The 17709-nt window shown below is 38.0% G+C and overlaps 1 pseudogene; it reads right to left on the bottom strand.

Moving 5' to 3' along the window:
• Positions 1-15736: 15736 nt before the first annotated feature.
• On the bottom strand, positions 15737-17047 carry LOC149192370 (damage-control phosphatase At2g17340 pseudogene; annotated as a pseudogene).
• Positions 17048-17709: the final 662 nt, after the last annotated feature.

Raw genomic sequence — 17709 nt, forward strand, 5'->3', positions numbered from 1 at the left:
ACCCTTCTATTACTCTGCTTACATTATGGATACCCTTTGTTTTAATTCTGAATTTCCTGTCCTTGGTTGGAGATGGACAACCCATGACCCAACACCCATTCACTTGTACCATCGGAAATTGTGGAAACCCTCCCACAAAGACCATCTGTATCAAATTTGTAATGGTTTTATGGTTCCCGTTCACTATTCTATTTTTGACAGACCTATCCCTAGAATTTCCTATGAAGCTTCTTTTGACCTACCAGCCGTAGCCCATTGGTTCGGCGAAGAGCATTTTACTTATATTAGAGTTTTTGGAAGCAAGGCTAGGCCACATGTCCTCCCCCTGTACATCCCAGATAAATTGTTAGCCCGGGAAATCTCCTACCAGATTATGTCTGAGGGTGTCACACAAACTCTCAAAGAGGAGAAAAAGAGAGGATGGCCCTCTTTTCCTTTAAGAATTGGAGTTTATACGCTGCTAAATTATAAGCATGCAGAAAAGGAAGCAGCAAAACTCCAAATGATATCCCTAGCTTCTATTCCAAATAGACTCTATAATCCAAAAAAGACTGCTTTTATTACCTTGGAACAGGCCAAGCTGTCAAAGGTTGTTCATCAAGAAGACCAGTTTGACGACCTGTTCATGAGTGCCGATTCAATAAGCCAAGTCAAACAACTTGCTGCAATGAGATATGAAGATGTGGAGTTAACTGAATTTAATAAACTTAGAAAGCAAAGGTTGCAAACTTTGCCTCTAGATTTATTATCCACAACCCCAACATCATCCTCAAGCGAGCCTGATCAGCAGGAAATAAATTCACCTCCTGTTACAATTAAAGAACAGGAGGAAAGACGAAACAAGCTGCAGGCAGAAAGGCATAGAAGGGAATAGATAGAAAGGCATCAAAAAGCACAAATTGAACAAGAGCAAAGAAAACAAAAGGAGTTAGAAGAACAGAGGAAAAGAGAAGAAGAAGAAAAGGCAAAGAAAGAACTGGAAGATAGGCAGAAAAGGGAATTGGAGGAACAGCAGCAAAGAGCACAAGAGGAAGAACAGCGGAAGGCATTCGAGGAACAGCAGAGGATTGAAAGAGAGAAAGAACAGAGTAAAGCTCACATAGAACAAAGTGAGCAAATCTCTACTGATCCTGAATTGATTAAAGAATGGAACCAATTTGATTCCATTATAAGTGGTAAGGAAGCCTCCAAAGATTCAGACGCCTCTAAAACAAATAAAGCTCCCGATACTACTTCTTCTCCGGTTCTAGAAGAAACCAGCGGCCCACCCATGGTACAGAATGTTGAGGTAATCACTCAAGACCCATCCGATCAAATTGATCTTCAGGTAGAGGAAATTCCTCCCCTAGACATTTTCTACAGCCCAAAGCACAGAGCCGTTGTTAGACGCTCTAGGAAAAGACGAAGGCTTGATCAACCTTCTATTTCACCTGAGCAAACAGTCACGGGCAATGTCGTCTGGAAGGGAGAATTAGATCCCTCTGAAGATCTGACAAAGCTATCGCAATTTGCGGGAGCTTATTCAACGGCAACTATTGACAAAGCATCCGAAGTAAGTCTTCTTTTGAAGACTAAAGAGCATGAGATATACGCATTGCAAGCAGAAGTGATAGAAGCAAGGAATAAGGCAGCGCAGGTAGAAGAACAATTGCTGGCCCAACAACAAGAGAATCATTTGTTAACCCAGCAAATTGAAAAACTGAGGATAGACCAATCTGACATTCAGAAAGCAAAAGAATTATCAGAGGCATTATCCCAGTTGAAGGCATCAAATGAGCTGATGATAAAAGCTAAAGACGAGCAAATAATTCAGCTATCAGCACAGCTCGAAGGTATTAAGAGCGCCCAGAGTATTGATGATTTCAGAGCAGAGGCAACTCGAATAAACAGCGCATTGATATCTCAAATCAGGATCTTGTGCCAACAACTTGTTGACGCTGAATCACTGTGTGAAACATCTACAGCAGTGTGTGAACAAATCGAGAAAGCCAGGAGTAAGTTGGATCAGGCTGAAGATGATATAACAGAATATATTGAATGGCAAGACACTCCAGAAGGGCAAGCGGCAAATTTGTCCCGAATCTGTGTAACATACAAGGACATACTCTTCATGGAATGGAACACACAGGTAATGAAGGCGGAAAGGGCAGCCTCCAGATGCAAAATGATTGCCAGCAACATGATCAATCTAGTCAATGATACATTGTATCTGGCAAACATGATTTCCCAATGCACAGCTGGAAACATAACAACGGCAAACATGCTGGAGCACAGGAATTACCCTGATCTGGAGAAACAAGGGCGGTTAATTGCTGGAGTAAATACCTTGACCGCCGATGCATACTGGCTTTTCCTGATTAAACCACATTCTCAAAGGTCGGCTCTTAACTGTCTGACAGATGCTCTCCGATACCTGATTGCCGACATTCAAGATGCCACATATGATGCACAACTGACTTCACGCCTCAATACTCCACCAGAAGTAGAGCCAATGCTGGCGATATGTCAGCGAAGGAGTAAAGGCAAAGAGACCTCTGACTGAAGCATCGCCGCCGACTGCCGAATCACCAAAATGCAAGATGATATTTGTTAATGCCGATTTAGTAGTTTTTCAGTTTTAGATATTTAGATATTTAGATTAGCATAGTATTTATAGACCCTTTCATTGTTTTGGAAAGGGTCGTAAAATTTTGTAAAAGACTTAAAGGCTGAAGTTTGCACTATTGTGCTTCAGTCTATATTCTTTTTGAAACTCGACCACTGGTTCTTAATTTTACTTGGAAGGCTGTTTTAAGTAAATTGTGCACTATTGTCGTTTGCTTGGAATGCTTTCTGGTTTGAAGGAAGGACCGCGACATAGCGATTAATATATTGGATTGATCAAACAGCTTGCATGGTACTATTATCTGTATCTGTTCTCTTTTCTATTATATGAATTGCTGTGTTATTACTTTTGCTATTGTTGATTACATGTATGCAATATAACAGCCAGTCATTATTTCATATCACTATTGAATGTTTTATGATTTGCTATCTCTCTTACTCATGCGTGTAACAATGATATAAATGACTGAGTGCAGTAATTCGCTATTATCGCTCTGCATAACTACTTATGCAGAGCAATCTCAAATGATTTAAACATTTATGCTTATTGTTAGTGTCATCTATATGCCTGCCATTAAGCATAGATTATCAAACGCTGCATTCTACGAGTCGATAAGTCCCGGGATTAGCTTATAGTTATTATATTTCTTTTGTAGTTTAGTTATTTATTTATTATCACTTCATATCGTAAATCATTCATCCATCCCGTTTACTTATAATCTTTGGGAAACTGGTCCCATTATCCCCAGTCGGAGCCACTATTCCAAACGGAAAAGGAGCTGCACTAAGTTCCAGACCGGGTGGTTTCCCCGATGTTGTTGCAACGAATTTCGGGGCATCAACAGGAACTTACCCTGTAAATTCCTACATGGTATCAGAGCTATTTGAGGGCCGCGTCCGTTGGTGATCCAAATATGAAGCCAGTAGAACTTCATCCAACTGCCGTTTCCTAGATCTATTGTTTCTGACTGTTTTCGGGCCAAGAGGACTACTCTGTTGTGTTGGGAGCATCTGTTCCAGTGAGGAACCCCTTTTGTTTCACGCGAAAAGGTTTCCGGTAGCCCTAGCTGCGTCAATTTTAAGATCTGGAGGTATACAGTGTTTATTTGCAGTTTACAGTTATTTTTTCTCTGTTTATTTAGCCTTTTTTATTACCAAATCTATACCTTTCATTTCTGCGTATGCTCTTTGCCCTGCGACTCTGTGCGATCTGGGAAAATCAGAAACAGAAAGGAAGGATTTTTCTCATGCGTATGCTCTTTTCCCTGTGCCTTAGAGTGACCTCGGAAAATCAGAAACATTGAGGAAAATATTTAGTTTCCGGCTAAAGCTAACTTTGAGCCGCAAGGTTCATTTTTGAAAATATTTAGTTTTTCGGCTAAAGCTAACTTCGAGCCGTAAGGTTCGTTTTCCTTCCATGTCCGTGTTGGGTTTTGTGTTTTTTGTTTTGTAGGGAAAAAGAGCTTTCTCAAAGCAAGCACGCAACCCAAAGCATCAACCCCCCCCACTCTCTCTCTCAAATTTTTTGTATAGCTCAATTGGTTCAAAGCTGTTTTAAGAGAGTAGAGGTTTTGGGTTCAAATCTCCATTTTTTGGGGGCGGATTTTTCATTTCCGCACATTCCCGCACTTCGTCGGCAACTTCATCAATTTTTTTTTCAAAAAGCCATAACTTCTTCATCCGGAAGCCGTTTTTAGAACCGTTCTTTTGAAACATCCTAATTTTTTGAGATCTATCCATTGGAACACTTAGTTTCAGCATCTTTAGCTTCAGTTTCTGTTGAAATGGAAAGTCAATACCAAGTTACCCTTGACAACACCAACTACTTCCAATGGTTGTCCTACATTGAGGATTTACTTAGAAGTAAAGGTATCTATAGAATAGCCTCGGGCCAAGAAAAGAAACCGAAGGATGAAGATAAGGCTGCTAAATGGGAAAATAGGCAAGATCAAGCACGTGGATTGATAGGGATGTCTATTTCTCTAGATCTTAGATTCCATATTGTAGAACTTGATACTCTTGATGAAGCAATGAAACAAATCAATAAATTTTTTGGGATTAAAAATGAACTTAGAGCCCATCAACATGAAAATGAGTTGCTTACATTGGACCCTAATAATTTTTCTTGCATTGAAGATTTCTTGTCCAAGTTCAAGACCCTTAGATATCTCTTGGAAGGTGTTAAGGTTAAGAAAGAAAATAGTAACCTTATCTATTCCATTCTTACTAAGTTGGGACCAGCCTACTCTGTGTTTGTTTCCACCTTCCATTATACAAGAGAAGCCTTCATTTCTCAAGGAACAGACTACAAGTCCCCTTCCTTTGATTCTTTTTGTGATTCTTTAATAAGAGAATAAGAAAAACTCTTACACCTTGGTCTTCTTAATCTTGGAAACTCTTCCAAGAAAGCATTAGCCGCCCAGCAGCAACCAAATTCAAAGAATCCTAAGAAGTCATATCCTAAAAAGAATGGTCCTAAACCAAACAAGGGTCATAAGCAATCTCAGCTTCAAAATGAAAAATCATTTCAACAAAATGATAAGACAAATAAAAACAAATGGAAGAAGACGGATCGACATTGCAACTTTTGTAATCCAGATGGCCACTTAGAATCCAAATGCTTTAAGAAGATGGAAGCCTTGGAAGCAATGATTAAGAAACATAACATCCATTTGGAGCATTCTTCACCTTCAACTTCATCTTCAGGAATGGCACTTTCTGCATGTGGTTGTCAATCATCTCGGTCTAGTTATGCATTAAATGTATCTTCTTCTTCTCATTCTCATGAGTGGCTCATTGATTCTAGAGATTCTTATCACATGGCCAAAAACAAAGCCATGTTTCCTTCTTTAAATGATTGTAACACCAAAAATATATATGTTGGTGATGATAGATCTCTTAATGTTGTAGGGACTAGAACTGTTCATCTAGACAATGGTCAATTTAATGATGTATTATGTGTTCCAACCTTATCCTGCAACCTTCTATCTGTATATCAAATAACTCATTCAGGTGAAGGTAAAATCGTTGAATTTTCACCTCATGATATTGTAATCAAGGACCTAAGAGATCCTAAACAGATTTTAGCTACTGGCATTGCTGATGATTCTACAAGGTTGTATAAGTTTCACAACTTTGGGTCATCAAGTCTTCCCTCAGTATTTGTTGCTCATAACGATGAAGTGAGAAAACTTTGGCATGAGCGATTTGGTCACTTAAACTATCGCTCCCTTCAGCATCCATGTAAAGAAAATATGGTGACAGGTCTTCCTATGGTATCTTGCAGAGATGGTGTTTGTTCCGGATGTGTACTCGGAAAACATCATCAGGACAATTTTGAAAAACGTGCCTCTTGGCACGCCTCAACCCCTTTACAGCTTGTGCATAGTGATTTATGTGGTCCACTTCTAGTTGTTTCATTCTCTGGCTGCAAGTATTTCTTAACTTTCATTGATGATTTCTCCAGACGCACTTGGGTATACTTCTTAAAACTCAAGAGTGAAGTATTTAATACATTTTTGGCCTTCAAGGCCTTTGTTGAAAAACTATCTGGACATCAAATTCTTAAGCTAAGATCTGATAATGGCGGAGAATATGTTAAAGACACATTCATCAACTTTTGCACTGAGAATGGAATTCAAATGCAACATACTATTCCATATAATCCACAACAAAATGGTGTAGCTGAAAGGAAGAATCGCACCTTAAAGGAAATGTCTAATTGTATGCTACAATCTAAAGGACTTGGTCTTAGTTTTTGGGCAGAAGAAATTAACTGTGCAAATTACATAATAAATCGCACTCCTACTAAGGCTTTAAAGAATATCACTCCAGAAGAAGCATGGAGCTCAATCAAACCAGATGTAAGTCACTTTCGTGTTTTTGGAAGTGAAGCATGGGCCCATATTCCAGATGAAAAGCATAAAGCTTTAGAACCTAAGAGTGAAAAATGTACTTTTGTTGGCTATTCTGAAGATGTTAAAGGCTATAGAATTATTCCATTTAAGTCCAAAAATGTTATCATTAGAAGAGATGTAAAATTTGATGAAAATATATCGGCCTGCGAGCCTAGTCCGGCGGATGTGCCACCTCTCCCTATCTCTTCTACTTTTGAAAACATTTCTTTTTCAAATGATGAAAGTCAGGATGACAATCCTCCCCCACCATCTCAGGATCCTCCTTCAGCTCCTCAGCTTCCAAAATGGGTTCGTGCTACTCGAGATGCAGCAGGTGATCTTGTCGGTGATCCTACAGATCAGTGACGCACACATTCTCAGTTTGACAGAGCCTCTTCTTTACTGGCTCAAGCTCTAGTAAATTATGATCCTGACACCTTTGCAGAAGCTTCAGGCCATCCAGATTGGGAAGCAGCTATGAATGAAGAATATCATTCATTGTTGGCAAATGATACATGGGATCTTGTTCCTCTACCAAAGGGACGAAAACTTGTTAGATGCAAATGGGTTTACAGAACCAAGTATGGACCAGATGGGAAAGTTGATAAACATAAAGCTCGTCTTGTTGCTAAAGGTTTTTCACAGGTTGAAGGCATTGACTACACTGAAACCTTTTCCCCTGTTGCCAAAATGAACTCTATCCGCCTTGTTCTTTCCCTTGCTGCCTCGTTCAAATGGGAAGTCCATCAGATGGATGTTAAATCTGCCTTCTTGCATGGGGACTTGCATGAAGAAATCTATATGGAACAACCTATTGGCTTTATACAAATAGAATCCAGCCTTGTATGTCGGCTTAAGAAATCCCTTTATGGTCTCAAGCAAGCTCCTCGAGCTTGGTATGCCAAAATGGATAACTTTCTTTTAGAATCTGGCTTTTCTAGGTGTCATTCTGACAATACTGTCTACACCAAGAAAGTGGGCAAGTCTCTTATCATTCTTGTTCTTTATGTTGATGATCTTATCTTGACTGGTAGTGATCCCAACCTTATAAACCATGTGAAGTCTAGCCTTAAAAGGAAGTTTGAAATGATAGACTTAGGACACTTACATTATTTTCTCGGTCTTCAAGTCTTGCAATCCAAGGAAGGTATTTCCCTTTCTCAGTCCAATTATGCCTGTGATATCCTACGCCACTTTCACATGGAAGACTGTAAGCCAGCCCCTTCTCCCTTTCAGTCTGGATTCAAACTTTCAGTCACTTGTACTTCTCCTAAAGTTGATGCTACCTTATACCGTCAACTTGTAGGAAAACTTTTGTATCTAACCCATACTCGTCCTGACCTTTCCTTTGTTGTTTGCCTTGTTGCTCGGTTTATGCAAAACCCACGTGAAAGTCATTGGAAAGGAGCTAAAAGAACACTTCGTTATGTTCGAGGTATAGTTCAATTTGGGATTGATTACAGTGCCGAAGCAGCTCCTCTATTGGTTGGTTTCACTTATTCTGATTGGGCTGGTGACCCTGATGATCGGAAGTCTACTGCCGGTTATGTGTTCACTCTTGGTTCAGGACCTATTACATGGGCTTGCAAGAAACAAGGTGCCATTTCTCTTTCATCAGCAGAAGCAGAGTATCGTGGTGTCGTAGAAGCTAGTAAGGAAGCCTTGTGGCTTCGTCAGATCCTATCAGAGTTTGGCTTTTAGCAGCAGCATCCGACTACACTTTGGTGTGATAATCAAAGTGTCATTCAACTATGCAAAGATCCAGTCCAACATCAGCGCAGAAAACACATTGAACTGCACATGCACTTCATCAGAAATCTCATTCACGACCATGTTCTTGAAGTGCAATATTGTTCAACAGATGATCAAGTTGCAGACATCTTGACAAAGGCTCTCACAGAGGCGAAGTTCACTAAACTTCGATTTATGGTTGGAGTTCAGGAAGTTGTCACTAAGGGGGGATAGGCTCTAGTGCCTCCTTCCTTCTCCTATTGTGTCATATTTGTAAATCCTTCAATCCTATCCCAAGTTGTTCTTAAGGGGGGATGTTAGGATATTCCGACACATAGGAAATAGTTAAGTACAACTTGGTCTAGTATAGAGTTAGGTAAAGTGTGTTTCTTTACCTTGTACATTTTGTAACTTACAATCCGACGGTCACGATATGTAGTGATCTGACGGTTCATTATCTCCTCGGTATTACCGACACTTGATCCGTGGCTTGACACCCGATTGGTCCATGATTTCTATTTAAAGCGCATGGAGGGTCATTTGTAGGGTAATCCGTCTATGAGAGAAGCATATGTAAATTTTCATTCTTTTATTAATAAATTGCCTGAAGTGGCCGCGTTGGCTCAGGCCGTGGACTGTTTCCCTCTTTGAGGGTTTTAACCACGTCAAAAATAGTGGTGTATTGATCTGCAATATGGTTTTGAGCGGTGTCCTTTGGTGTTCTGTCTGAGGAACTTACCCTGTAAATTCCTACAAGTTGTGGCTCGCTACGGTGTTGGGGCATCCATTCAGTTGATTAATGAAGAAACCAAGGCATTGGGGCGTCCTTCTAGTGGGATCTGGAGAAGAATGATTTTCTAGAATTCTAAGAAGTTGTTTCTTTCATTTCAATTGGAGCTAAAGATTAAAGAATTTATTAGAAAAACGTTCGGTGGTTTTTTACCTGGAGGGGGTTTTCCACCTAAAATTCTTGTGCCTACTGTGTTATTTTATTTCCTGTTATTACTGCATAAACATTAATAATAATTGAAGATTAACTAAAGCTTTGAAAAGATTTAAAAGTGTTAATTGCTAAGGAATATTGATCCACACCCTCTCTCAGTATTTCCAACATTTGGTATCAGAGCTTGGTTCCTTCAATAAAAAGTTAACTACTCGAAGGCAATTTTCATAGTATAAAGATGGGAAATTTAAAGAAACAGGTTGCAAGTATTTCAAAGGAAGGTACATGTACAACAAAATTAGAAGAGCATAAGTATTGTGTATCAGCCCTTGATTTTGATGCAGATAATTACTAGATATGGAAATCCAGGATAGAAGTACATTTGAAAGCACATGGAGTATGGGAATCAATTGCTTATGGAGACACATCTACCGATGAAGGTAAAAGGTACAATTCAAAGGCCATGAATTTAATTTTGAATGTTTTGCCCAATTCTGTAAAAACAAAAGTTGGTTAATGTTCAAAAACTAAAGCTCTTTGGGAAAAGCTTCATAATATCTATTCAACAAATCAATCAGGTCAATATGTTATTGAAAATTTGGATCCTTCTGATTATGATGAATAAATGGGAGAAATGAGTAAAACAAAGTTTTAAAATCAAGTGATCAAGGTGATAAAGGATCTCAAAAGTCAAAAGGAAAAGACAAGACTTTTGGAAGCAGAATTGAAGACAACAAAAGAACTCATCAAATAAAATGAAGAGTCCGAGAATATGGTTAGCAATCATAGAACTCAATTGGAAGAAATCAAGAATACAGATACGTGAGACCTCTAGAGATAAGTCCAACAGAAGCAACAAGAACTCGACACAACATTTGCAGAGATTAGAAGGATCACACAACAGATGTAGGAAGCAGAAATTGAAAAGGAAGGAATCTAATCAAAGATACATTTCCGCAATTGACCAAAAGCAAAAGGAATTAGAAATATATTTAGTAGAAATAAGCAGGCTCAGGATTGAAAATGGGAAGTAGAAGGAACAAATACAGATTCTCAATAGAGAAGTAAAGAAGACCACTCTTCTTAAGCTACAAGTTAAGGAGGCAGAAAAAAGAAGGGAGATCTTGAAAATATGGTTTCAAGAAGATATTAATCAAAAGAAAGAAGAACTTGATGCAACCTGTGATGAGATCAACAAACTCAAGGGATAAAAAAAAAGAACAGTTACAAGATAAGACAGATGAAGAAGCAAGAAAGAAGGAAATTAAATATGGTAATGCTCCAGTTGATGAAGGTACAAGCTCCACATATTTGCAGGATTATTCTAAAAAGGAAGTTGATCAAAGTGAAAAGCCAATGAAGAATGTTGCAACTCCAAAGAACAAGAACAAATAAATCAAGAACAAAGGATGACAACAAACTACAACATCGCCTCCAAAGAAGAATGAAAAATCTTCCTGGTATGTTCATTTATTTAATGTTTTAATTTTTATGTGCTAACCATGGACATATGGCTAGGGATTGTGAAGTTTTTGAAAGGTACAATCATTATCTGCAAAACCCTAGAAGAAATTTTGCAGGATCATGATACAGGTTTCACGATGGTTTTGTCAGAAGAGAATGCGTGCTAGATGGGCCAAACATTGAATGTTTCAAATGCCATAACTATGGCCATAGCACTTGTGGTTGCAGATATCAGATGGAATCAACTATGGACAACATTGAACGCTTCAAGTTTCAAAACTATGGGAACATGGCTCATGATTGCAGGAATAAGAAGGTCTGGGAAAGGAAACAGGTATAGGAAGACCAAGCAAATAACAAGGTTTTAGCAGTTATGCTTTTAGGATTTGTAAAAGAAAAATGTCATGAGGAATTAGCAAGTTCTTCAGATATTGAATCAAGTCAAGATGGGTCATTAGGTGACTCACTATTTTGAACAATCTGGCTTGTTGAATCCTTGATGTTTGTAGAGGAGGAGTCTATGCAACAGTATATGGAAAAAGTATATGTTTGAAAAGAAGGTAGTTTGAACAAGATGGCAGTTTCATTACAATTTTAGGGGGATCATAACAGTTGAAGGATTACAGGTTACGAGGAACAAGGCAAGATTAGTCTGCAAAGGATATACACAAGTTGAAGGAATCAATTTTTAAGAAACATTTTCTCCCATTTCCAGAATGGAATCTATCAGGATGTTTCTTTCTTATGCTTGCTTGAGAAAAATCAAGGTCTACCAAATGGATGTTAAGTCATCTTTTATAAATGGTGAATTGGAGGAAGAAGTTTACATTGAACAACCTGAAGGTTTTCTGCACTCTGACAAAGAAGACTATGTCTGCAGATTAAAGAAGGCTCTATATGGTTTCAAGCAAGCTCCTAGGGCTTGGTATGCTCGTCTTGACAGATATCTATATCAACATGGATTCAAGAAAGGAAGTGTTGACAACAATCTTTATGTGAAATTGGATTGAGATAACCGAACAATTATTGAAGTATATGTGGATGCTATAATCTTTGGAAGTAGTGATGACAGATTAAGTAAATACTTTGCCACAAAAATGCAAAGTGAGTTTTAAATGTCTATGTTTGGTGAACCAACATACTTTTTAGGGCTTCATATTTCTCAATAGGATAAAGGAATATGCATATATCAAACCAAGTACATCAAATAAATGCTTAAGAAATTCCAAATGGAAGATTGCAAGCCAATCCTTACCCCCATGGTAATAGGTTGAAAGTTAAGCTTAGAAGACTCATCAAAGGATGTCAACCAAAGGTTGTATAAATCCATGATTGGTAGCCTCCTATATGTGACAGCCTCTCGATCAAATGTAATGTAGGCATTTGGACAAGTAGCACGATTCCAAGCAACACTGAAATAATCTCATATCATTGTCGTCAAAATAATTCTTTGATATCTTAAGGGCACAATGGAATATGGTCTCTGGTATCCCAAAGGAAATGATCTGGTCATCCAAGATTATACATATGCATATTGGGCAAGAAGTGTTGATGATCATAAGAGTACCAGTGGAGCAGTGTTCTACCTAGGTGGTTGCCTTGTCTCATGGTTAAGTAAAAATCAGTCTTCAATCTCATTATCCACAGTGGAAGTAGAATACATCGTGGTAGTAGCTTTTTGTGCTCAAGTTATATGGATGAAGAAAACCTTGCAAGATCTTCAAGTTAAGTTTTATGAGACTATTCCCATATTTTGCGATAACACCAATGCCATTAGTATCTCCAAAATTCCTATGACGCATTCCAAAACAAAGCACATTCTGATCAAATATCATTTTGTTAGACAGAAGGTCACTAAAAAGAATATCAATCTTGAATATGTTAGCACAAAGGAACAAATTGCTGACATCTTTACCAAACCATTACCTTGTGAAGAATTTGAGTATCGTCACCAAAATATTGGGATTCTCCCAAGTTCTAATTAGAATCATTCTCTCATCTACCTAAGTAGAAAGGGGGAGTGGAGGTGTGTACAGGTCCGCAGGATGACAATCTGTCAGGGGGAGTTACCAATTTCCATTGATGACAAAGGGGGAGATTGTTGAATAGTGGTTGTCATTGATGTCAACCTGCGAAGCACCAGGGGCTACCCCGATATTTCATGGGAATTTTGACTTGAAAAATTACTCTATTCTGAGTCAAGTATATTATATTTGGATTCTACTCATGGATATATTTCCGTTTATATATGGCACGCCACGTAATTCTTCATGGTTTGGGAGATATTTGTGTTTAAAGTTAGTAACCCTAGTTAGTGGGCTAAAACCCTATGGGGTTGTGGTATGGCACTCACAATTGGTTGTGATCATTGAATAGTAAATAATTAATAATTTATTTTTTTGCTCCTAAAATCCTCCAACATCCATTGGTTGAGGACCCTATCAACTCAAGACATTCATATAAATAGTGACCCTCATATCCTCCTCTAGTAATGATTTTGTGGCTTCAGATAGGTCATCGTGGAATTTTTGTTATAAATATTTTTATGCGAAGCATCAAAAGTGGAACTTAAAACCCATTTGAGCTGAGATCTTGATGAACCTTGTGACCAAATTTAAAAATCTTGATTTGCTATATTTTCGGAGATATGATATGAGGAAGTTATGGATTTTGTAGCCTCCCTAAATACATGTCAAACATGTGATGTTGGGAATATCGTCATAACGTTCTCTGTGAGAATTAGATTCAAATTTTGTATATAGTAACAGAAAGAGGACGGAATTTAGTTTGTTGGGTATTGTGTTCAGGGCCAAAGGTCGTAAGAGTGACACGTGGTACTTTGTACAATTTCTCTCTACTAAACCAGTCTATAATCAGGTCATCGTGGGAGATTGGGCATAACTATTTCTTGAAGAATCCAATATTGATCAAACCTATGGGGTTGGAAAGAGGAGTCAAAGTGCTACCCCAGGAAAAAATTTCAGACGCTATAGATCTGAAATTACATAGATACAACTGATTCAATATCGATCTCCTAGAAGACAAGAAAAAGCATGCATTCAAGGATCACTACAGTATGGACCACACATCAACAGTCAAGGGTAAGTCTCCTGCAGCAAGGTATGTATGATTAACGTTTAGATTTGAATTTTGAGTATCATCTCTGACATATGTTTTTGCAGGACAATGTAAGTATATACAAGGCCTCGATTATATCTCTATGTCTCTATATGTCACAGTTAGTTTTGATACCACATTTCAGATGTCCTGTTCTTGATACTACACATTTGATGCTACATATTCTTGATGCTACACCAAGTCTGCTAAATATATATGATGTTGTAATTTCATGTTACTTGTCTTGTCATAGTTGATATAATGGTCTCTATTGTTGTACTCAGAAATTGGTCCATCACAAGTCTAGTGTCTATCATTAGTTTTTATTCTATATATCTTTAAGTCAGTTTTTGACATAGGCTTGCATAGAGTCCAAGCCTATATCAAGAGTGGGAGTCTTTGTTTACTAATGAAAAAAGTCAACAACAAAAGTGACAAGCACACTTCAGGTATGCATTGTAATTTTAATTTGTATTTATTCATTATTATGCACTTACATGTGTTTTGCAGGCAGAGGTAAGTTGAAGGGTATTTTGTTTTATTTTGGGATTGGTTTTGCTGGGAAAATTTTGCATGCAGGTAGAGGAAGATTCAAGTACAAAATCAAGCAATAATTCAAGAGAATAAGTATCAAATAAAATGAAGCATTGCAGCAGGACATCCTTGAAGACATGACAACCATCCAGATATCGTGAAGTATTGTTAAGGCCAAGAGTCATCATTGTAAAGTTGTAAAATAGTCATTTATAAAAGAGTCATCATTGTAAAAGAGTCATCATCATTTTAAAGTTGTAAAAGAGTCATCATTGTAAGTATTGTAAAAGAGTCATTTGTGAAAGAGTCATTCTACCTAGAGTCGAAGAGCCAGTGTTGGGAGGTTTAGGAGTCATTGTTGGGATGATGTCATGGTTGGGTTGCAAGTCATAGAGTGATTGGGTATTTGGTCAAGTACACGAAAATCATTTTACATCTTATTATATCATGGATTGTTGTCCCTAGTTTGGGAGTCCACAGTCTTATATTATTTCAGTCATTATAGGGTGGCAAGGAGGTGCTAGGCAGGTTTATGAAGTCACCTACAGGTTGGGGCCTGTGAACACTTTAGGGTGGTAGGGTGGTGCTAGGGCAAGTTGTGGCTCACTAGGGTGTTGTGGCATCCATTCAATTGATTACTGAAGAAACCAAGGCATTGGAGCATCCTTCTAGTGGGAGTTGCAGAAGAATGTTATTCTAGAATTCTAGGAAGTTGTTGATTTCATTTCAGTTGGGGCTGGAAATTAAAGAATTTATTAGAAAAGCGTTTGGTGGTTTTTGACCTGGAGGGGTTTTCCACCTGAAATTATTGTGCCCATTGTGTTCTTTTATTTATTGTTATTACTACATAAAATTTAGTAATAATTGAAGATTAAATAATGCTTTGAAAAGATTTAAAAGTGATAATTGCTAAGGAATACTTATTCACCCCCCACCCTAGTATTTCCAAGATATTCTTAAATGAAATTCTTTACCATTTAGTGAAAAATTCAACATTCGTGAACTATTTCCTTGGAAAATTTTCATAATATATAAAGTAGCCTCAAGAAATACAACTTACTCATAAATTTTTTAATTAACAATTCTCAAAAATAAATCTTAAATGAAAATTAAAAAAATTATCCAAATTTTGTTAAAAGAAAAATAAAATTAAGTGGATCATTTTATAAGGAAAAGAAACAATGGTACTAGTGAACAGAGTGAGGATGAGGGATGAGGTTCCATGTGGGAGGGTCCTAGTTGGAAACATGACCATGCTCCATCAAAAGTTGGAATGGATGGTGCAACTAACTTAGAATTAAAGCTACACAGGCCTTCTCAAGCGTGAAAAGCTGGAACACACTTATATATAAGAAGGGGCATGGCCTTCCAATGAATACACATTGGACATTGTCCACATTTGACGAAATGGCAGCCATAAAGCTCGATCTCTAGGTCTCTAGATGCACTATAATTCACATTTGAACTACGCATAGAGATTTGACTCAATCCCACAGCGCATACCCTCCAAAAAAACCAGATCAACATCATCTGATAAATATGAAAGCTCAAGTGATACATAAATTAGTTCTAGAATTTACAATAATAAGGTTCTTTGTGTCTACTCCCATAATATATTCCCTCCCATCTTTCATCTCTTTCACTTTTGAGACAATTTCCACCAATTCAGACTAAGTAACATCGTTAATGGATGGTAAATCATTGGTAGCTAAAACCACTTGTGTACCTCGTCGAAGCAACTCTTTTGCAAAAGGTAATATCCCTACTACAAGATCTACACCAAAATTATCTGCAAACATGACAACCTTCTTCCAAGACTTCCTCATCTAGCTTGACTTGAATGTTTCCAAGTCATCAATGACCCATGGTCGAGGTAGTAAGTTTTCACAACTAGCCAAAAAGGACATGCCATCCCTTTCAAACACTTCAACAAGCTTTGCAACACCCAAATAAAAAATATTGCATGCAAATATTCCCCTTATCAAGTTTTCTAAATGCTTCCCTCCATCTTCAGTACTATCAAAGAGTGTTACAACTTGAACTTGTTCAAATAGGATCAAAGATTTTGCATTCTCTTCTTCCTTGACTTTTTTAAATATGTCTCTAAAACCCACTTCCCTTAGGCACTTCTCCTGTAGTCTGCACAAAAATACACAATCAGTTGGTCCTCTGTGGCTTTCAGGATCTTCCTGTAATTCATCTAGTATTTTTCCATACCTCTATGAAAACTTGGTTGCTCTAGCCTGGGCATCTGAAACAAAATCATCTAGCTCTACATGTTTCCTAAAGAAGGTGATGGAATTCCTGAATACATTGATCTGAGCTCAGCTGGAGTGGCTATTTGAGCTCACCATAAACTTGGCTTCAAATGTGATGGAAAGACTGTGGAATTGCTGATCCAACAGTTAGAGTTGGATGGAGATCCTCACAAGTTTTCCTCACCTGATGAGCTAGTAATTGTTGACCTAGCACACATGATGATGAATATAGCCCCACCACAAACCACAAAAGGCATGCACCATCGAACGAAGGATGGACGTGATAGAAGAGTTTGAGTACCCACAAAGTGCATATTACATATTATTGAACTAATTGAAAATATCCACCATAAATCCGACAGTGAGACCATTGAATGGCTCTTCAGAACATATGGGTTATCTACAATATTTCCACATCAATCCATTCAATGACCACCATATGTATTTCTACTTACACCATCACTAATATGAACTTCAATGGCGCTTATATCAGTCCTCATAATGACAACTTAGTTCTCTCTCATGATAATCTACAGAATGTTGCATGACATTAGGAACAAGGAAATTTTATAGAGGCCACTCTCAATGCAAATCCAACTTCACTACAATATGGGTTTGAACCTCTTTCACTTCCCTACAATCTCAATTTTCCACCTTCCGCAGCTCGGGGCACTGCAACTGAGTTGCAATTCACTTCATACCCTTAGCAACAAACTGTGACACACCCAAATTCTATTAACTTTCAATCATGATTGCCTAATGCCAAAGGAAGAATGAGAGTGAATGATGGATTGATTAGGGAGGGGAGCATAAGCACATTTGAACCACCAAAGGAATTATACAAGGTTTGTATGTTGATTCAATGGGTATTGTGAGTAAAGGAAATGGAGACATTGCAGATGGCCTCTCCATTGAATGATCGATCAAACCAAGGAGTGATCCAGGAGTCTAAATAAAAGAGAGCAAGCATCCATCTATATATTCCCTCCACACCTATCTTCCTCTATCGAGCATGGAGAGTACAATGCCAGCATAAACATGGAAGATGACAAAGAACTATTTCTTCACCTGGCTGCACATACAAATATTTGAAAAAGGATGTACACATCTCATATTTTCACTTGATAGAATGACAAAAATAGAGTGTTGGGATTGGTGGGCA

Source organism: Pinus tabuliformis, chromosome 2_2, assembly GCF_031772625.1.
Source record: "Pinus tabuliformis cultivar Carrire ecotype Pingquan chromosome 2_2, CPIR1, whole genome shotgun sequence".
NCBI classification, from domain to species: Eukaryota; Viridiplantae; Streptophyta; class Pinopsida; order Pinales; family Pinaceae; genus Pinus; species Pinus tabuliformis.